Source organism: Malus sylvestris, chromosome 5, assembly GCF_916048215.2.
Source record: "Malus sylvestris chromosome 5, drMalSylv7.2, whole genome shotgun sequence".
In the NCBI taxonomy this organism is placed as follows: domain Eukaryota; kingdom Viridiplantae; phylum Streptophyta; class Magnoliopsida; order Rosales; family Rosaceae; genus Malus; species Malus sylvestris.
In genome coordinates this window covers 21,477,808-21,500,387 of record NC_062264.1, presented here as the reverse complement: position 1 = coordinate 21,500,387, position 22,580 = coordinate 21,477,808, and the positions used below count along the sequence as shown (strand labels likewise).

At 40.2% G+C, this 22,580-nt stretch overlaps 2 pseudogenes; both read right to left on the bottom strand.

Annotated features, from left to right (window-relative positions):
- Window positions 1-6,792: 6,792 nt before the first annotated feature.
- LOC126622645 (tubulin alpha chain-like) lies at window positions 6,793-7,975 on the bottom strand (annotated as a pseudogene).
- An 8,004-nt stretch (window positions 7,976-15,979) lies between these two features.
- Window positions 15,980-19,427, bottom strand: LOC126622643 (uncharacterized; annotated as a pseudogene).
- Between the last annotated feature and the right edge of the window lie 3,153 nt (window positions 19,428-22,580).

Here is a 22,580-nt window from a genome sequence, read left to right as displayed (position 1 = left end):
CATTCTTTATGTTCTCAAGTACTGTACAAGACACATCGTACATATGTATCAAGTCACATACTAAATCATAATGAGAACTCCAACGAGTAGCTCCAAGTCAATGTATAGTACCAATTTGATTAGCTCATCTTCCTGTGTGTTCACTAGCTATTAACTCTACAATGTTCATTGTGTGTGCTACTTGCAACTGATTATGATGTTTTGAAAAAGTAGTAATAACATTTACAATTGAGCCTAATGCTAAAAAGAATAACCAGATAACATTCACTTCTTTTGATGCTGCAACTAATGTTAATTGCAGTTGATGGACAAAACAATGCACATAATAAGCGAATGAACAATCTTTAACAAATAATGATTGTAGCCCATTCCACTGACCTTGCATCTTCCACCATCACAGCCTTGACCTCGTAACTTTTTATAGGCATCTCATGGAAAGCAAGGGCTTTCTTATCGTCTTCAACCCACACAATGTTTAAAAAACATTCTCATAGAAAACCATCACTAGCAACAAATCTTAAAATAATAGTCATTTGCTCTTTGTGAGCAGTATCATGTGCTTCATCAATAAGAATACAAAAAACACCGTCCCCAACTTCTTCACGAATTTTTCTTCTTACTATATGTTGGCGAGAATGTTCAAAACTTCCTTTTGGACCATGGGCGAGGAATATTTGGCATTTTTTGGAGCATTCTCTAAAATAAATGTACCCACCTTATCATTAAACTTGGTTGATAAGTCGATATTATACTATATATTTTACCCTATTCTTAGTTATAACTAGTTAGTGTGCTTGCGTGTTGCTGCGGTGGTGTGTTGTTGTATGCCATTTTTGCATAATGTTATGTCCAACAAATAAGAATGAATATCGTTGAATTTAATTTTATTGTGAATGGTTTAAAGTTGTAACAGTGGGATTGGAAAAAACTAATAGGCATAAACGCATATTGATCACTAATGATGAAATGATAGATAGAAATAGGTTTATCATGGGTATAACATATTAATATAAGGTTAAAAAAATCAATTTTGAAAAAGAACTTGAGAACAGGGTTTTTATCGAATGGTAACGATGAATAGGAAATTGATATAGGATGTGTGTGAAAATGGGGATGTATTGTGCAATGTGGAATCTGGGTTTGAATTTAGCAAAGGAACATTAGCTACATGAAACCAAACGGCAACATTCGAATTGCTGAATCTAAAAAGTTGATCAAAGTTTTGAAGGATCAATGTTTATAATTTTTGGAAAAACACATGCGGTTATAAAAGTACCAATTTTTTTCCAGGCGGTTGTCAAATGGTTGACAAATATTTTCGATGTGAAGTAACTTTTTACAATGTAATGATGAGAACCATGAAGACCAATGTTTGGAATTCACTAAAAACATTATGTTGAGAAGATTGTAACTTGTGAAGTGGAGAATGAAAAGGAAAAGACAGAAGTTGGTCTCAACATGTACAAAGTTTAAAGGAATTGTGAACTCAATGAATTACAAAATGTAAAAAAATTGCAGCGCTGAAAAAGAAACTAATCCGTAGGAGAAATTGACTTAAAATTTTGGTTGCATATTGAAGAGTCAGTTTTGGAACAGATGAGAAGAAGCGGGATCTAATCAATGGAAACCTGAGTTACTAAGTGTAAGAAAAATGAAGAAAAAGAATTGCAAAGGAAAAGAATTTTTTAATCCAAATGGGTAACGGAAATTAATAAGTGGATATAGTGTTTTAAAAGGGTTTAAGCAGCTGACAAAGGAGAAGGAAAGTAATAAAAGTTTAAGCAAGTTGGTATTGAAACAAAAAACCAAATGAATGTTAACAAATGAAGGAAAATATTGAAAATGTATAGGTTTTAATAGGTTTAAAGGTTGTATGGCAGAGCTAATGATGAAGGAGAAAATGCTGTTAAAAAATGAAAAAATAGGTAAAAACCAAAGGAGACACAAAAGAAGAACAGACGCACATAAGGTTTTTGGGTGGTTGGGGTTTTTGTGTAGAAAACAATGGTAGCGATTTAATTATTTTTGTGTTTTCAGACCAATCTGAAGTGAAGAAATACCACAGAAATCTGTATTCACAATATAGTCATCAATATGTATAAGTTTTATGTGATGTTGGTGTGAACACGGAAAATTCCTGAAACGAATGAGACAAGAACAACGCGCATAAACAAATATTTGTATTTGATGATTTTGGGTTGCAATCTCTCTTAAATTTGATCATCTGATTCGATCTCCGTAAGGTGTTGATTGGTGGATGTGCGATTGATCCAAGGGCCGTCGGGGCTTGATCTTGGATGAACTGTTGGAAGTTCCTTCAAAGGGCCGTGGGCTTGATCTTTGAAGGTGGATTTGAGCGAATCTTCAAGGAGCCGTTGGGGTTTGATCTTGAGTAATGGTGATGAACAGATCTTCAAGGGCTTTTGGGCTTGATCTTGAAGAAACAGTGATGAACAGATCTTCAAGGGCTTTTGGGCTTAATCTTGAAGAACGGTTGGATGTGTGTGGATTTGTCGACGTTGTTGATCCAAAGGGCCGTTAGGGCTTGATCTTGGATGAACGGATGATGAACGATGGTGCTTTCTTCAAGGGCCGTCGGGGCTTGATCTTGAAAGAGCGATGAACGAAGAACGAAGAACACTTTCTTCAAGGGCCGTCGGGGCTTGATCTTGAATTGGTGGATGATTGTTGATCCAAAGGGCCGTTGGGGCTTGATCTTAGGATGAACGAAGAACGAAGAACGAAGAGAGCTTTCTTGATTCTTCGGGAACCTGGATACTTGAGAGCTTCGGAGTTTCAGAGCTTCAGAGCTTCAAGGTGTAATATCAATTCCTTTCTTAAATGAATGAATTAGCCTTCTATTTATAGAATTTTCCAAGGCCTAGTTTTGAATATAATATTCCAGATGAAATAAGTTGTTTCTGCCAGGTGTTGACACGTGTCCTGTTTGATGACTTTTCCAACTTATTTCGATTTTTGTTTAGACACACGCTACGTGTAAAATTTATGTAATACATGAGCGTTGAAACTTTGATTTATCGGTCAACATTTATTTACCGAAATTTCGATGTCTACAAATGCCCCCACTTCAAGGCGCGTCGTATACATGTGCTTGTCATGTGTAGGAGATGTGTTTTGAAGTCCCTTATTGTAGATGTCGATCCAAGGGCCGTTGGGGCTTGATCTTGAATTGGGTTGGAGATTTCTTCAAGGGCCGTCGAGGCTTGATCTTGAAGGTTGAAATTAGACCACAAGGAGCTTCATGTGGTAGATGATCTTTGGCTTTGGTAGTGGATGAATCGGCACGTATTTTGTTGCGCTTGTTGACTTTCCACAGCTTTGATCTTGAACCGGGTTGGAGGATTTTCTGGATTCCTCCAATTGTTGATTTTCCACAGCTTATTCTTGAACTAGGTTTTGATTCAAGGGTGGTAGACATTTGATCTTGAATCGGACTTGTGATTTCTTCAAAGGCCGTCGAGGCTTAATCTTGAATTTGGCCGGAAACTTCTTCAAGGGCCGTTGAGGCTTGATTCTTGAAGGTTGACTCGAACACATGGCAAGCAGGCACGAGGTGAAAGTGACGACTTGTTGCTTTGTTCAATCTTTCTAATTCACACCTGAGCAGTTTGGTCAACAGTATGATCTTCAAGATTGATGGGCTCTTCTTCCAGTTGGTGACTTGATCTTTAAGGATTTGATTCAAGGGTGGTGAATCGGCACGTGCAGCCCACAACGCCTAGTAAGTCGACCCAAGAATTTGAGGGTCAAAACGAGTTCACCGTCCAGAGTGATTGCAACCCTGATGATATGAGATACTTTTGATTTTGAAGAAGTAGCGGATGACTCAGCACGTGCTTTGTTGCACTTGTCTCCACATGCTTCAAGGTATCATTTTCATTTCCTTTAACTGTTCCTCAGGCAGATGCGGCATCTTCTCGAGTTCTTCATCTCAGACTCTTTCTGCTGAGTTGACTGTGCATGCTGCATTCTTCTCTGCTTGTTTCTTCAGGCAGATATGGCAGCTTCTCGAGTTCCTCAGTTCGGACTCCTTCTGCTAAGTTGACTGTGCAGACCGCATTCTTCTCTGCTTGTTTCTTCTGCACGTTGTCTCCACATGCTGCAAGGTATCATTTTCACTTGCCTTTATCTGTTCTTCAGGCAGATGTGGCAGCTTCTTTGGAAGTACAACAGCAGTGGGAGACGAGTACTCGAGAGGAGTGCTAGGTAGGCAGTCAGGGAAGGGTTCCAAACAGTCGGTTCCTTACCCGAGCTTGAGTGGAAGTTCCGGCATATTATTTTCTTTATCCTTGTCTTTGTAGGTAGGAACAAGGACAAAGGAAATGACAGGGAGAACGCATGATATGAGATACTCTTGCTTTCTACCCTGGTGATATGAGATACTTTTGCTTTGGAGTCATTGGCTTGCAGAGGTACCCCAAGGAATAAGGAACATTGAATGACTCGAGAGGCTTCGTTGGGAAAGCATTTTTGGAGATGAAGAAAGGCTCTGTATGTTTGCCTTGCTATGGAAGGCGAAGGTAGACAATTATAGGAAGTTCTTTGATACCTGTAGAGGTATTATTCTTTCACTCGTGTCGGCAACCAATGCGTGATTGATCTATATGGCTTCACGTGCTTTCTTCTTTATCAGAAATCTTCGACAAATTGTCCGTAATTTCCGCCAAGCTGAGTGTGCATATGACAGGTGTTGACGCGGCTGAAAAAGACTGGCGCCTCTTCGATAATTGGGATCGGCGCTTCGACAAATTACCCGTGATTTCCGCAAAGCTGAGTTTGCGTGTGATGGGTGCTGACGTGGCTGGAAAAGCAAGATGCTTCTCCGATTTCTGAGCTCACCTCTTCGATCTCTGAAATCCCGTCGAGTGCTGATTTTTTATAGAGGCACGCTGTTCGTTTCAAAGCACACTTGAATTTTACTTGTGAAAACTCCCTTCTTGCACTTCTAAGATCTTGATTCGTCCGACCTCTTCTTTCTTCAACACTTTGAAAATGTCAGGACCCTCCGATCGTCGTTTTGACTTGAATCTTGGTGAAGAGGCAGTCCCGCCTTATCCAGACAACATATGGCGCCCATCCTTCATATCCCCTACTAGTCCTCTTACCGTTGGGGATTCGGTGGTGAAGAATGATATGACCGCTGCGGTGGTGGCCCGAAACCTTGTCACTTCCAGAGATAACAGACTACTTTCCAAACGGTCTGATGAGTTGGCTGTTAAGGATTCTCTGGCTCTTAGTGTGCAATGTGCAGGTTCTGTGTCTAATATGGCCCAACGCCTATTTGCCCGAACCCGTCAAGTTGAATCATTGGCGGCGGAAGTGATGAGTCTCAAACAGGAGATTAGAGGGCTCAAGCAGGAGAATAAACAGTTGCATAAGCTCGCACATAGCTATGCGACAAACATGAAGAGGAAGATTGACCAGATGCAAGAATCTGATGGTCAGATTTTACTTGATCATCAGAGGTTTGTGGGTTTGTTCCAGCAGCATTTGCCTTCGTCTTCTGGGGCTGTACTGCGTAATGAAGCTCCAAATGATCAACCTTTGGCTCCTCTTCTTCCTGGACTTCCGCCGAGTGGTGTGGCTTCAAACAGTCAACCTCCGACGCCTCTCATTTCTGGAGCTCTGCCGAGTGGTGAGGCGGCACCTGATCGTCCTTGAAGATCCCCTCTTGTAAATTTGATTTTTTTTTGTTTGTTTTTTGTTTTTTTTTTAAAGTATGTATAATGCAAATTTATGTAAAATTTCCAGAAAAAATAAATAAAAACGGACTTTATTTCTCTTGATGCATTTGTTTTTTTTTTTTTTTTTTTTTTTTGCCGTAAACATACATATATTATGCACACACACACATACATACATATTAATTTTTTCACATGGACTGATCCATTCCAAAACCTTTTCCCCCTTTTTTTTTTTGCATGGTGCTAGCCACCAAGGATCCACTTACTTCTTTATATATATATATATATATATATATATTTTTTCTCTTTCTTTTTCTGCACATGGTCTTTTTTTTTATTTTTTTTATTTTTATTTTTATTTTTTTTACATATATATATATATATATATATATATATTATTTTCTTTGCACATGGTGCCTGAAGCACCATCTATTTTTTATTATTGTACCCTTTTTTTTTTTTTTTTTTTTCTTCTTCGGTGGTGCTGCTCCACCATCCCATTTTTTTTAATATATATTTTTTGTATAAAGTTTGATGATGGGATGGGGAATTTGCAGGGATGAAGCCGAGCAAGGAGGACGATGCAGAGGAAGATGCAGGCGCAGTCAACAATGCAAAGTTCTCTTCGTCCATCAGCAAGTCATCCGTCTTCCTCAACGCCGCATGCGCAATCACCAACACAACCCCAAATTCCCAATCAGCAGCGCCACCAGAATATTCATTGTCGCGTGGGTCAAGAACAGCAGCACGATCGTCACCACCGCTTGTTCTCTTTAACGAAAACAAAGAAAATGAATAATTTTTTAATGAATTTCGTGTGCTTCTTCGTCCTCTGTTGATCAACTAGTGGTGCAGACTTTTGGAGTTTGGTGGATCTCAAAACTCCATGCGACTCCAGCTCACTTGCCCAATCCCTGGACCCACTTTCACTTTCTTGGACTCTTTTTTTTTTTGCTGTCTGCACTTTCTCTTTTTCTGCTGTCTGCTACCTTATAGAGGTGCAGAGGCTTCGTCGACGGCGATGGTAGCTTTAACGGTGGCCTCGGCAGCCTTGACGACATCATCTTCGTCGAGATCGCGGGCCGGGTCAGACTTGTTCATGGCGGAGTTCGTACTTGGCCATCATGGAGGCAGGCTCAAACGCACTGTTGGTGATCTCAGCCACCGAGAGCTGCTCGTGGTACGCCTTCTCAGCGGAGATCACAGGAGCATACGAGGAAAGCATAAAATGGATCCTGGGGTATGGAACCAAGTTACTCGGGAACTCGGTCACATCCACATTCAGAGCTCCGTCGAACCTCAACGACGCTGTCAGCGAAGAAATGACATGAGAGACGAGGCGATTCAGATTGGTGTAGATGGGACGCTCGATGTCGAGGGACCTGCGGCAGATGTTTGTAGATGGCCTCATTGTCGAGCAACACAGACACGTCGGTGTGCTCCAGCAGAGAATGGATGGAGAGAACATTGTTGTAAGTCTCCACAACAGATGTAGAAACCTGAGGAGAAGGGTACACAGTGAATCCTAGCTTGGATTTCTTTCCGTAATCAACCGAAAGCCGCTCCAGAAGCAATGATCCGAGACCCGATCCGGTACCGCTACCGACGGCATTGAAGACCAAAAACCCTTGAAGCCCAGCGCAGTTGTCAGCGAGCTTCCTGATGCGGTCCAGGCAGAGATCCACGATCTCTTTGCCGATGGTGTAGTGACCACGGGCAAAGTTGTTGGCAGCGTCTTCCTTGCCGGAAATGAGCTGCTCAGGGTGGAAGAGCTGGCGGTAGGTGTCGGTGCGGACCTCGTCGATGACGGTGGGCTTTAGGGGGAAGAGAAAGAGACGGAGGCGGTGGACTCGTCGAGAATGAACTCGTCGGGGAAAATAATCTTCCAGAGCTTGGAGCGTAGCTCGAGTAGTCCAAGCAGCTTCAACAATGGGCCCAGGTTGAAGCACAGAGGCATGGAGCCGAGTGAGGAAGATGATGGGCCAATAATCTTGGGTTTGCCGATGATAGGCTCGGGGAACGATCCTGAGAACGAGTTGTGGCCCAAGTCCAAATACTTCAAATTTACGCAGTTGTTCAGGTCCTCTTTGATTGTCCCGTCCAAGAAGTTGAACCCCAAGGAAAGCGTTTCCAACGATTTTAGCTGGCATATTGCGCCCGCCGCAAGAAACCCGGATAGGTTCTGATTCGAAAGATCGATTTCTCGAATGAATCCGTTTTCGTTGCAGGCAATTCCGGTGAAGCTGCAATCGGGACTGGTGGAGTTCCATGTGTTGAATATGTTTGTTGGTGTTTGAACCTTGGAACGCGGATTTGAGTGTGAGAAGAATCTGGAGCTCGTCGGCTGCCGCAGCGGAGATGAGGCAAAGGAGGAGCACATGTCGTTGAGGGACGATGAGTTTGACGAGGCCAGAGATGATGAAGGAACTTGGGCTAGAAGAATGGGATGTGACCCATGTTTTGGAAGGCGGGCCTGAGGCAAGCTGCAAGTTGAGCGGACTGGGTTTGTGAATTGAGCTTCCTGCTGCTTGGTTGTCAGACTGGGTCTGTGAAATGAAGGAAGCCTGATTTGTAGCTGGGCCAAGACATACAAATATATATATATATATATATATATATATATATATATATATGTTTCTTTTGTTTTTTTTTTCTTTTTTTTTTCTTTTTTTTTGTTTTTTTTTTTGTTTTTTTTTTTGTGTGTAAATACATAAACATATGTATTCATCATTTTTTTTTAATAAAATTTACTTTCTTTAATAAAACATTTATTTATATTTTGATGTGACTGAACTCGAAATTTTGAATATTCAAGCTGCCTACGTACCCCTCTAAAGAAGAGATCAAGTCGTAACGTAGTTCAAATACATACATATATTTTTTGTTATTTTCTTTTTTGTGCCGTTTGCAGTTTCAGCTCATGGTCGAAGTCGAAATGGAAGAACCCTCAAAGGGCAAAATTGTCGCCGCTGAGGGAGAAAATACTCTGACACCTGAAGAAGGTCTGCCAATACACTTTAGCATCGAGGAAGCGCTACAATTGCCAAAGAAGATACGAAGGGCATTGGCGACGGTTTTAGCGAGTCCAGACGACCACGAAGTGCAAGAAAGCAAGAACAAAGGCTTGAGGCCTCGGCGACGAAGACTTGTTGCTAGGATCCAATCCACTTCGCCGACGAGGACTTGTTGCTAGGATCCAAGCCTCACAACCGACCTCTCTTCGTCTCTGGGTACGTAAGGGAGCACAAAGTCAGCCGCATGCTTGTGGACGGCGGGTCATCCATAAATATCATGCCAAAGTCAACAATGACCGCAATCGGCATCAAGGTGGATGAACTATCCCTAAGCCGTCTACTAATCCAAGGTTTTAACCAAGGAGGACAAAGAGCGATGGGCATGATCCGAGTGGAGATGACCATTGGTGAACTCAAGTCAAGCGTGACGTTCCACGTGATTGATGCAAGAACTTCCTACGGTTTGCTCTTAGGAAGGCCTTGGATCCATGCGAACGGAGTGGTACCGTCCACCCTTCACCAATGTTTAAAATTTTACCAAGAACGAGTGAAGGTGATCTATGGCGACACCAAGCCATTCACCGAAGCCGAATCGCATTTCGCAGACGCCAAGTTCTACATGAATGAAGACATGGTGCCCGAAACTCTTCCAAAAGAGATTAAATCCATGAGCAAAGCAACACCTAAAAAACAGGAGTGGCAAGCTATGCCCAAGAAGCAAGAAGAAGAAGCTATGCCATCTTCAAGCAAAAACGACGATGAGCTTTCTAAACCTGCAACAACCAGGGGAAGTAGGACGGCCTCAAATGGACCAAGCATACCCGTCTTCCGATACATCCCGACGTCGAGAAGAAAGAATGGTCAATCCCCGTTCGAAACTGCAGCGAGCAAAGCCGATGCACAGCGGCACATAGATAATGTAAAGTTGCTCAAAACGAATGCAGTTTTGCCTCTGACATAGCTAGGCGACACTAAGGCTGCAAAACCATCACAAGGCTTCATAAAAGGCCTGCCAAATGGGGTAGAACCAAGCTTTCTCCCAACCAAAATGACCGAGGAAGGTTTTGATCCAAACGCCTACAAACTTATGTCGAAAGCTGGGTACAACTTCACCTCCTCTGCAAATTTGGGAAAGAATGATTTGAACACCGTCAAAGACAACGAACGTGATCTCACTAAAACTCAGAAGGAGTTGGAGAAGCATGGTTACGGGGTTAGCAACAACAAAGCTGGACTTGGCTTTACACCAAATGCACCGGTGAAGATCTCCAGCAAAGCAAAAAATGCTAGTGCTCAACACATCAGCGTAAGCATTATACAAGATAAAGAGGAGCCTCAACCTGCCCCCCGGACATCAGTATTCGATAGAATGAACTGTTCAAAGCCCAGAATTTCGGCACCTAAACTCATTGGCGGTTAAAACAAAACTTCTGTCTTCAAAAGGCTCAACACGTCACTATCTCGAGGCTCTGTTTTCAAAAGGTTATCAAAACCTAAAAAGCAAAGCAATACGACTAGCTCTCCTCCACGACAGTCAGTTATGGAAAGACTTGGAGAAGCCAAATAGCCTTCCAAAAGGAGAAAGACGACACCAGAAGTAGAAGAGATCGATCGCCTGGCAGAAAATGATGACGTCCGAAGTTCCATTCCTTCAAGAATGAAGCGCCAAGCAATTTTGGAGGTTAACACGGTCGGATCACTGAAAGTGAAAAGGCACACCATCATTCACACTGGACAATCTTCATGCCAACTAGCTCGAGAGGTTAACACCAAAGAATAAGCCCAAGACGTCTTCCACATCACAATCCAAGAAGGTGAAGAAGAAATCCTCGAGAAATATGTCATTGCAGCACCGTCACAACTTGAAGATGGGGGGCAAGCCACGGTTGACGATCTCAAAGAACTCAATTTAGGCACAAGTGAGGAACCGAAGTCTAAGAGGCGAAACGCTTGAAGCTCTGAAGCTCTGAAGCCCGAAGCTCTCAAGCATCCAAGTTCCCGAAGAATCAAGAAAGCCTTCTTCGTTCTTCGTTCATCGTTCTTCCAAGATCAAGCCCCGACGGCCCTTGGGTCAACAATCATCCACCTTCAAGCCCAAGCCTCAACGGCCCCTTGAAGAAAACGTTCATCGTTCATCAACTGTTCATCCTCAAGGATCAAGCCCCAAAGACCCCTTTGGATCGACAACATCAACAAATCCGCTCATCCGCTGTTCATCAAGCCCAAGCCCCGACGACCCTTGAAGAAAGCGTTCATCGTTCATCACTGTTCTTCGAGATCAAGCCCAAAAGCCCTCGAAGATCCGTTCAAGCCCAAAAGCTCTCGAAGATCCGTTCGTCACTGTTCTTCGAGTTCAAGCCCAAAAGCCCTCGGAAATCTGTTCATCACTGTTCTTCAAGATCAAGCCCAAAAGCCCTTGAAGATGCATACATATATTTTTTGGTATTTTCTTTTTTGTGCCGTTTGCAGTTTCAGCTCATGCAGGCAAGGAGCGTTGGTGTTGCCTTTTATGCTCGTGCAGACCAGGAGCTTTGTGCCATGCAGTTTAGACTCGTGCGGGCGAGGAGAAGTTGTGAATTTTGTCAAGCAATTTTGGAGAGGCGTTCTTCACAATTTTCATAGCAAGGAGCTTTGACCGCGTGATTGAAAAAGTCTTCGGGCAAGAAGTCGCGCATCGTGATGTCAACGGACGATCTTTGTGTCGCAATTTCATCATCTTCAACACGTTCACGTTGCTTTGAAGGTTGACAAGAGCTACTTTGCCCCCTTTCCGATTGGCAGACTTGTGGAGGAGACGTATGCTTCTTGTGCAATTTCTTATGAGTGACTTGAGTCCATCCTTCAACTTTGCTTGTCTTTGAGGATGCCCCCAGCGGTTGAGGTGAAAACTTTGAGTTGGAAGAGCCAAAAGTGGTGGTGGTATAGTTTGTGTTCACCATATCGTCAAGATCTAGCTCGATGATTCCTTTCTGAGCCAGCTTCATGATGAGATCTTTCAGCACGAAACATTTTTCTGTCGGATGACTGATGAAGCGGTGGAATTTACAGTACCTTGAACTGTCAGTGCGATTCATCTCTTCTGGCCGTCTGCACTCAGGCAAGCCGATCACCTTCTTTTCCAGCAAGTCTTCTAACATGGCAACCACATCAGAGTCGGGGAATGGATAAGTTTTCTCCTCAAGCTCCTTCAAAGTGTGTCTACGCATCTCTTGATCACGAAAGCCTTCGGCTTGAATCGCCTTGCCTCGTGTAGGGATTTTGACGGGAGCTGTGTTAACCGTCATTGCTTCCTTGGTGGGTTTCCACGTAGCCTTCTCCACCTTTGGCCCAAGAACTTTGTCGTTTTTGTAGTCGGCGATCGGTTCCTTCTTCCCATGATGGGCGATGCTCAACTCCATGTCATGGGCGCGAGTGGCCAATTCCTCGAAAGTCCGTGGTTTAATGCCTTGAAGGATGTATTGCAAACCCCATTGCATGCCTTGGATGCACATCTCGATTGAAGAGGTTTCCGAGAGCCTGTCTTTACAGTCGAGGCTTAGAGTGCGCCATCTGTTGATGTAGTCAATGACTGGCTCGTTCTTCCACTGCTTTGTGCTCGTTAGCTCTAGCATGCTCACAGTGCGGCGGGTGCTGTAGAAGCGGTTGAGGAATTCCCGTTCTAATTGCTCCCAGCTGTTGATGGACTCAGGCTCTAGGTCCGTGTACCACTCAAAGGCATTTCCTTTCAGCGAGTGCACAAACTGCTTGGCGAGGTAGTCTCCCTCCGTCCCCGCGTTGTTGCAAGTTTCGACGAAATGTGCAACGTGCTGCTTTGGGTTTCCTTTTCCATCAAACTGCATGAACTTTGGTGGTTGATAACCCCTTGGCATCTTTAGGGCATCAATCTTCTTGGAATAGGGCTTCGAGTAGAACAATGAGGTATGTGAGCTCCCTTCGTACTGTGCCTTGATGGTGTTGGTGATCATCTCATGCAGCTGCTGGATAGAAAGAGATCCCATGAGTGCCGCTGCTTGGTCTGGCTCCGGCTTCCCATCGATTTTCTTCACCGGGGGTTCTTCGTCTCCGCCAGCTCCTCCCTTTAGTGGATCATCCTCTGGGTCAGGTTTATCGCCGTCTTGCGCCTCCAATTGGTTGACTAGTGCTGCAATTTGCAAGTCTTTTTCTTCCACAGTTCGGGTTAGCCTTGCGATTGCTTCATTCATTTGAGCCAGCTGTTCATCGATTGAAGTTGCTCCAATGGTCATGACTTGCATGGCTGAACTGTCGCTTGAATCGGCATCGGAGAGCATGGATTCGGAGTATTTCCTTGGGCTTTCCCCCCTTGGTGCCCTTAGTGAGGCTAAGGTGATCAAAGGCTCGTGCCTTGGGTGCTTTTGTTCCCTTGGCAGAGTTGATGCAGAGGTGAAAAAGGCGGCAGAAGTAGCTCTTGCCATGCTTCGAGTCGTGATGCCCAAAGTGACACCAGTTGCGACGATGACGCTTTTGTTCTTTGCGCCGGTTGCGGGAACAATTTGAGCCTTCCTTGATGCCATTAATTTTGGAAGCGCGCTTGAATTTCTTGAACGGAGAAAGAGATGAGAGGCAGAGATTGTCCCACTGGGCGTGCCAATTTGTGAACACGGAAAATTCCTGAAACGAATGAGACAAGAACAACGCGCATAAACAAATATTTGTATTTGATGATTTTGGGTTACAATCTCTCTTAAATTTGATCCTCTGATTCGATCTCCGTAAGGTGTTGATTGGTGGATGTGCGATTGATCCAAGGGCCGTCGGGGCTTGATCTTGGATGAACTGTTGGAAGTTCCTTCAAAGGGCCGTGGGCTTGATCTTTGAAGGTGGATTTGAGCGAATCTTCAAGGAGCCGTTGGGGTTTGATCTTGAGTAATGGTGATAAACAGATCTTCAAAGGCTTTTGGGCTTGATCTTGAAGAAACAGTGATGAACAGATCTTCAAGGGCTTTTGGGCTTAATCTTGAAGAACGGTTGGATGTGTGTGGATTTGTCGACGTTGTTGATCCAAAGGGCCGTTGGGGCTTGATCTTGGATGAACGGATGATGAACGATGGTGCTTTCTTCAAGGGCCGTCGGGGCTTGATCTTGAATTGGTGGATGATTGTTGATCCAAAGGGCCGTTGGGGCTTGGTCTTAGGATGAACGAAGAACGAAGAACGAAGAGAGCTTTCTTGATTCTTCGGGAACCTGGATACTTAAGAGCTTCGGAGTTTCAGAGCTTCAGAGCTTCAAGGTGTAATATCAATTCCTTTCTTAAATGAATGAATTAGCCTTCTATTTATAGAATTTTCCAAGGCCTAGTTTTGAATATAATATTCCAGATGAAATAAGTTGTTTCTGCCAGGTGTTGACACGTGTCCTGTTTGATGACTTTTCCAACTTATTTCGATTTTTGTTTAGACACACGCTACGTGTAAAATTTATGTAATACATGAGCGTTGAAACTTTGATTTATCGGTCAACATTTATTTACCGAAATTTCGATGTCTACAGTTGGTAAGAGAGTTTTGGCCTAAACTATTCTGCAAAGAAAAATAAGAAATACTTAAATATTAAGAAAAAAGATTGAGTCTTTTGTTGTGTAAATAATCATACCAATATGCATTGAATAGAGGTTTTTTTGTGCAAATGTAAAAGTATAAAGAGTTGGAAAAGCAATTAAAAGTCGAGATTGATCAATTCCTTACCTTAACAACAGTTATCACACAAAGTTCTTTTGTATCAATCCCAGCTTCACTGTAGGAAACCAAAACAGATTCGGTCTATAAACATTTTGGAGGAAAGATTGGATATAGAGAGATGGAAATATTGTTTACAATGAATAAAAATTGGTGTAAATATAATCGGTTTGCATATAATAAGTCAATGAAAACGATGGAGGACATATTGGGGATTTGATAATGACATGTTAAGAAGCTTAATAGCATTGATGAATACAAAACTTAAACCGTTACTGGTTGAGCTTGAAACATAAAGGACTAAAGCAAATTTTGATCCTAAATTTGGATTTAAAAGTTGAAAAAAAAAATGATGGTGATATGTTGGATATGATTACAGAACATAACGAAGCTACTTTTATATGCAATGAAAGATTAGAAACCGAGGATTATGGATTGCATAAAAGTCAAATAGAAATGGATGAAAAGCCAAAAAAAATAGGAAGAAAAATGTAGGCAGTAAGAAAACTAACAAAATATGGATATTGCAAAATGGTTAATATATTAATAACTAAATGTTTCAATAGATTATATATCTTGAACAAAAGACGAAATTGAAATACTAGCAGTTCATAAAAGCGAAGAAGAATGATATGAGACAGTGACATGTAGCATTTGATTGTAGAGAGAAAATTTGTAGAGTCGTAACAACAAAATTTAAACATAAAATTTATCTATAAATTAAACACTTAAATAAGAAAAAGAATAAATAAAGAAATGGGCCATATGGAGAAGAAGAAAAAAAGGCTTACTAGAACTTGATTGTATGCCAATTGAAAAGGATTGTAGGTCTCAACTCAAACTATACTCAGCAGCATGTTCAGAAGATGTAAAAATAACATCACAAAATACCATTGAAAACATACAGGTTGCAAACAAACAAAATATTTAATTTCTACAATATACATAAAAAAAGGTTAACAATTGGTTGTTTACATACACAAAAAATATTCCAGGCATATGTTGGATTGTAGTACCTGGAACTGCTTTTCAACCACAACCATCATTGGGATACAAAAAATTGGCAAATGCTGGTTTATGTACAGGCAAAAATCATTATGAAGTTTAGATCAGAAACATATTTACATGACATGGATATAATATAAATAGTGTTTCATATATGTTAACAAAAAACCATCATGACTTTTTAGCAATGGAGGTCAACTTCTGTTGCTGCACTTTTCCCTTTCAAGAAACAAGCCTAGGGAAAAAAAAAAGAAATCAAGAGAGTTAGATGGCTGTTAAATCCGTGTTGTAAAAATTTTTTAGCAAAAAAATAAAAAGTGAAGGTTAAAATATAACGACCTAGCTTTTTTTTGGAAGGGTAGCATCTGATTTTCCAGCAGTTGGAGATGACTTCTTCTTCAGCAATTTGATCGGGATTTCATCCAACTCTCTTGGATCCGTGTCTAAAATATAACGACCTAGCTTTTTTTTGGAAGGGTAGCATCTGATTTTCCAGCAGTTGGAGATGACTTCCTCTTCAGCAATTTGATCGGGATTTCATCCAACTCTCTTGGATCCGTGTCTAAAATATAACGACCTCGCTTTTTTTTGGAAGGGTAGTATCTGATTTTCCAGCAGTTGGAGATGACTTCCTCTTCAGCAATTTGATCGGGATTTCATCCAACTCTCTTGGATCCATGTCTGTTAAACAACTTGACTATAGACAAATTTAAAATTAAAACTTAGAAAGGTAGTTATGAGACAAACCTTTGTTCACCGCAAGTGAAAAGAGCTCGCCTAATTGATTCTCTTTTTCGTTTAAATGATTGTTCGTTGGGTTCAACCGTTGAAGTTGAAGATGAAATAGTAGTGGAAGACACTGCGATTTCTCTTGACAAAGGTTGTGGAGTTGCTGGGTGCATAGTTGTATCCTCAGTCACGTTATGAATGAGGATATCATTTGAATTAAAAGTATTCCTCTTATTGCCAAATCGCAAGTGAAAAATTTTCTTTTGTCCAATAAGCCTCAGAAATTCGTTTGGCAACTGCTGTTGCTCCACCGATCTTTGATTTAATACCAAGTCTTTGCAAGACATGCCAAAAAGCTTTTCACCACATTTACCGATTATTAAAGCATTCATTTCATTTGTTTCATCTTCAAGAATGAGATTGACTTTGTACCTACATTTAGAAACTCACACCAATGAGATTTTTGAGAATCGCAGGTTTTCACAAACATAATAGATAAAAAAGCTAAAACAAAACAAATTACAAATGTGGAGTAATGTTATATAATCATATGGCTATCATGTGTGACCAAATATGAGAAAACATAAAAAAGAAAAGGAAACAAAGAAAGAATTATTTTTGTCAAAATAGGAAAAAAAAAACAATAAGATTTAAGTTTATACAACTCAAGTTGAACAAAAACATAAAGTAAAGAATGAACAATGATAACAAATTTTTTTTTTTAAAGAACACTATGTTTGGCAACCACTGTGTATATCTATTATAAAAATGCTTTCATAATCTGTAATTTAAAACAAAATTTAAGTCTAATGACATAAATTATTATACCAAAATTGTAAATTTTGCACACAATATGAATAACCCTATCTGTATTTATTTGTCTCAATTGGTTCATGAGAACAAACAACATGGTATCAAGAAAGAGTAAATTTTTTGTTAGCCTTGTTTCAAATATTTGATTTAACATTACCACGGTGTTGGAATTTGGTTTGGATGTTTTTGACAAATGAGCTGCCCAGTGGTTGGATCCTTGTGCATCTGTTTCACGCAGTTTGGGCAAGCACTGTATCACCAGTTGAACCGCGTGTCAAAACGCTTGATAGATGCTTTACACACAAATGTATCATCGTGTGATATGTTTTGTCACATAGCCGTAACAACAAGAACAACAACATAATTCAGTTTCATTAAAAAGGTTAAAATCCAAAGGTAAGATTTTAAGAAAACACAAAAAGTATAAGTTATGTTTTATACCTTATGCAAATCTGGATCAAAAAAAGCCAATTCATCAATTGTAACTTTTTTAGCAGTCTGCAAAATTTGAGCTTCGTTTCCTTGGATTGCATAGAGAGAAGGTATTTCCAAAGGTTCTTTACAATCACAAAATCTGCAGGATTCAAAACATCTTATCAGTTCAACAATTATAAAGAAAAGAAAAAGACATCAACTGTTTTCCACTTTAAAAAAAATAATTGAGTGCTATTTTGTTTTAAAAACGAAAAATATACTCACACTGACTTATACGTATTCACTTCGGGGATGTCTGGGTCAATAAAAAACAGAGATGAACCAGTACTGCTCAAATAAATTTTTTCTATGTGTTGCAACCACACCGCAGAGAAAAAGATTAATGAACAATATTAATGACTTAACAAAGTTAAAAAAACAAAAGACAATACAAAAGAGATGAAACAACTGACTCATAACAGAATATCAATCACTTTACAACTGTTAATGAAAACCAAACATGTTTAAATCAATCCAGCGCACATAACTGAATAAAAACAGAAATAAAGTAACAAAACGACTAATAACAGTGACCAACCAGTGATAGATTGAGACATTTGTAAATTAACTGGCCAAGAAGGAAGGAAACATATAATGAGAAATTGGATGAAAGAAAGATAACAAAAGTTCAGGACGATAAAACATCCAAATAATGTAAACGAAACAACATGTGTACACACCAAAATAAATAGACTAAATAAAAGTTTTTAACAAAATGGAATATCAAGGTAGATCTTGACTTTCAGAATTGTGAAAACAACAATGACTGGCAAAGAAAATTCGTCTGTTGACAAAGAAGAAAAAGCTTCGGCAACGTCTGCCCACAACGTAACCGTTAGTTCCTCTTTTATGTCGATAAAGAAACAACAAATAAAATTTTGACCTTTTTATACCACTAAAACAACAAATATTGAAAGCAGTCTGTAAAAATAGGGATAAGAAGTGAAAAATCACCTAATATTTTGGATAACCACATCACACTTGTACACAACCCTTTGATTAATCTGTTTAGGTTCTACCTGCTGCAGAGCGCTTATACGACAAATGACATCTTATCATTTAAAAAACAAACACAACCACATTATTAAAATCCATTTTAGGAATTAAACACACACTTTAAGCCACATACAGCACATAGACATTAACAATACCTGTGAGGATGTCAACTTTGTTTAAGCGAGGGTAGAGGGTGTTATAGTCTTGTAGGAAAAATTGATGGCAAGGGATGGGCGGAAACACACTTGCTAATTTTTGGAAAGCTGTTTTCGAGGTGAACAAAACCTGAGTTTCATGTGGCACCACCCTGTATTGTCCCTTAATTTTAGCAGTTCGAAATTCAGTGATTTCATAGCATGCACCAACTTCAATTTTTGAAGCCATGACATCATAATCAACATCCAATGTAGAGGCCTCAACTGCATGTTGCTTCACATCGTATTAAAAAAGAGGAAAAAAAGCCAAAAAATCAATTAACAAATAAATGAAAACATAAATCATACACTCGACAACACAAACAACATGACATGAATCAAATTGTTACCATGAGCAAATAGAACGAATGAATGCAATTAAATTAATTCAAACAAAATCTATAAAAAAATCCATCAACACATAAAAATTTACAACAGAAAATACCGCATGGGAAATATAAGGAAACAATGCCAAAAATTGAGGCAAAAAAACAGAGGGAAAACACAGGTCATGCACACATTTCACTGATCATAACATATCCAACTCTAACCTCCTAACATGAAAAAAACATGGCAACATAAACATTATCCAGTGAGTTAATAGTCATTGACTCCAGCTTTGTGTAAAATAAGTAGACAGTTATTTCTCACCACTTCGTCAACCAATATACAGTGCAGGTTTGTGTACTTTTGAATAATTCCTAGAATCGTCGATTTCTAAATCCTGCATATCCGAATTTTGATTTTGTCCGCCTTTGTGTATGGTTTTAACTGATTAACAAGAGTTGGGCGCACGCTTTCCATTTATGCTATCAAAAGGGAATTTCAATGACACATCAAAAACTCCCACAAAACTACAAAAAGAAAAAAAAGACAAAAACTATAAACGATCCACAATTTATTAGTACAATTCTTGTATCTTGTTGTAAAATCGACGGTGTGTGCAATGGAATAAATAAACAAGACATAAAATTTACGAGGTTCCTCTACAGTCAGTGTGACTGGAGTACGTCCTCGGGGAAGCAGTGATGCTTTCATTATAATTTGGAATAATAGGAGTACAAAGATAACTCTCTCTATTATCTAATCTCCTATTCCTCTCTTTTCTCTCTTCCTCTCTTCCTTCCTATCTCTCTTCCTCTCTTCCTTCCTATCTCTCCCGTGAATCACCCACTTGATGTTGTGTGGGGTTTGCTTTTATAGAAAAAATTAGTAGTGTTGAGCAAGCTTCTTGGACATCCACTTGTTGAGTGGATGAGTGGACATCCATTATTTACAACACTCCCCCTTGGATGGCCACAAGTCTTCGATTGTCTTGTTAAAATCTTGATCTGTCTTGGATGCTCCCCCTGATGAGTATCTCCCCCTGATTTCAAATCATTTAGGCTGATCGTTGATCATTCTGCTTCAATCTCTTAGCGAAAAGAGTTATCGAAAGAAGTGCTTTACTTGTTGTTAACTTTCCACAGGCATTTTCTTGAACTGGGTTGTAGGACTTTCTGCTAGACTTGCATCGAAGATCTGAATTTACTCCTTTTATTTGGAGCGGAATTTGATTCAAGAGTGGTGGACACTTGATCTTGAATCGGACTTGTGATTTCTTCAAGGACTTCGAGGCTTGATCTTGAATGAAATTAGACCATGAGGAGCTTCACGTGGCAAGTGATCTTCGGCTTTGTCGGGGATGAATCAGCATGTGTTTGTTGCGCTTATCTCCACATGCTTCAATGTATCATTTTCACTTTCCTTACTTGCTTCCCTTACTTAAGTAGTATTTTCCCTGCTTTTCCCCCATGCATGTGTGGCATCTTCTCCTGCAGTATTTGCCCTCTGATGCAGGAGTGGAATGCAACCCTTGCATTTGGATGATTCATCACTTCTTGGTGACTGGAGACCCAACTCCAACAACAGTTGAAGATGACTACTCGAGATCTAGGTGAGCAATCAGGAAAGGTTCCAGGCAGTCGGTTCCTTACTGGAAGTTTGAGTGGATGTTCCGACATATTGTTTTCTTTATCCTTGTCTTTGCAGGTAAGAACAAGGACAAAGGAAAGGACAGGGAGATTACATGATATGAGATACTCTTGCTCTCGTTCCCGAAGATATGAGATAATCTTGCTCTGGTGTGACTTGTGTGAAGAGGTATTCTCGGAGAGGAAGAAAACTGAGCATTTCGAGATGCTTTGTTGAAGATGCATTCTCGGAGATGAGGAAGAGTTGGACATTATTGCAGGTCTGCCTTGTTATGGAGAACGGAGGTCGACATATATAGAGATTTCCCAATAGCAAGTGGTGGTGTTGTGCTTTTACTCTTGTCAACAACTGTGGTGTAAATAGAACAGTAAGATTTACGTGTTTTCAAGTTTGTTAGAGATCTTTGACAAAGTTGCACGCGATATCCGAAAAGCTGAGATTGCGTCTGAAAAATGCCAACGAACTTTATTCAGGAAAATCTGGCTTTTGAAATTCGAAGAACCGTGCCACTTCGATCTTTGAACAAGTGGCTCTGTTGTCTCTTCTTTTATAGAGACATCCATTGTGTTCAAGAGTATGCTCAGAAAGTTGCTGCCTGAGAAATTTCCCCCTTCTTGCTCTTTTGAAATTTTATTTGACCTTTTTTTTTCTTCATCATTTTTGAAAATGACTTGCCCATCTAACATTTGCTTAGATTTGAGTCTTAGGAGTGATACAGTCGAGCAGTGTCAGGATAATATATGGCGCCCGTCCTTCTTATCTTTTAATGGTCCTCTTACAGTTAGGGACTCTGTGATTAAGAATAACATAACCGCTACTGTGGTAGCTAGGAATCTTCTTACTCCAAAGGATAACAGAATCCTTTCAAAACGGTCTGATGAGTTGGCCGTTCAAGACTCCTTGGTTCTGAGTGTTCAGTGTGCTGGCTCTGTTTCCAATATGGGTCAACGCCTACTTGCTCAAACTCACCAAGTTGAATCATTGATGGCTGAGGTGGCAAGTTTTAAACAAGAGATCAGAGGGCTCAAGCACGAGAATAGAGTGTTACACGTGCTTGCAAATAATTACTCGACGAACATGAAAAGAAAGCTCGACCAGCTGCAGGAATCCGAAAGTCGGATTCAAAATGATCACCAGAGGTTCATTGCTAGATTTCGAAATCAACTGATGCATTCCCCTTCTGGTGTTTTGCCAAGTACTGGGGTGCCACATGATCAATCTCCAGTGCCTCCCCCTTCTGGGGTACTTCCGAGTACTGAGACTTCACATGAGCAACCTTTGTGAAGGCTTCATCCTGTTTGTTTGTTTTAACTCATGTGTATGCACATATCTGTAATTTCTTGGAGATATTAATATATAAGCTTTATTTCATTCAATGTATTGTGCCAAATACAATAAAACATATACTTCACTAAGATGTGGTACTTCTGGAGCAAATATCCATTTATCTTTACCCTCACGAAGTTAAATGATCTTTCTTAGTGTCTATATCATTTGAGTATCCAACTCATAATGTTCAATCCATATGGTTCTTTTAATATCATCGACATCATGGATAAGATTCGTGTTGGTAGATTGTTCGATCTGCAGCTTAAGATAATATTTCTCTCAACACTTTATAATTTTCTTTGCTCTTCAGGAGTCTCAATTTAATATCATCAACTTTTCAGGAGTTCTAATTTAATGTCATTGACTCTTACAAGAGATTTTAGTATGTTGCAACAATATCATAATGATAGTACTCACTAAGGCAATTTATACCATCCATTGGTATTGAGTACATATTTTATATTTTAGCCTTCGGGGGCTTTCTTTAAGCAATTTGAATCCTTCATGGATTTTCTTCACTTTATGACACATTTTCCTTTGGAATTTCTACAAAGCAATTTGCTCCCATGTATACTTGAGGATTTACTTATGGAGATATGATGTGGGTGACTCACAACCCTTCGTATATAATTCTCCATTCATATGAACTCGTTT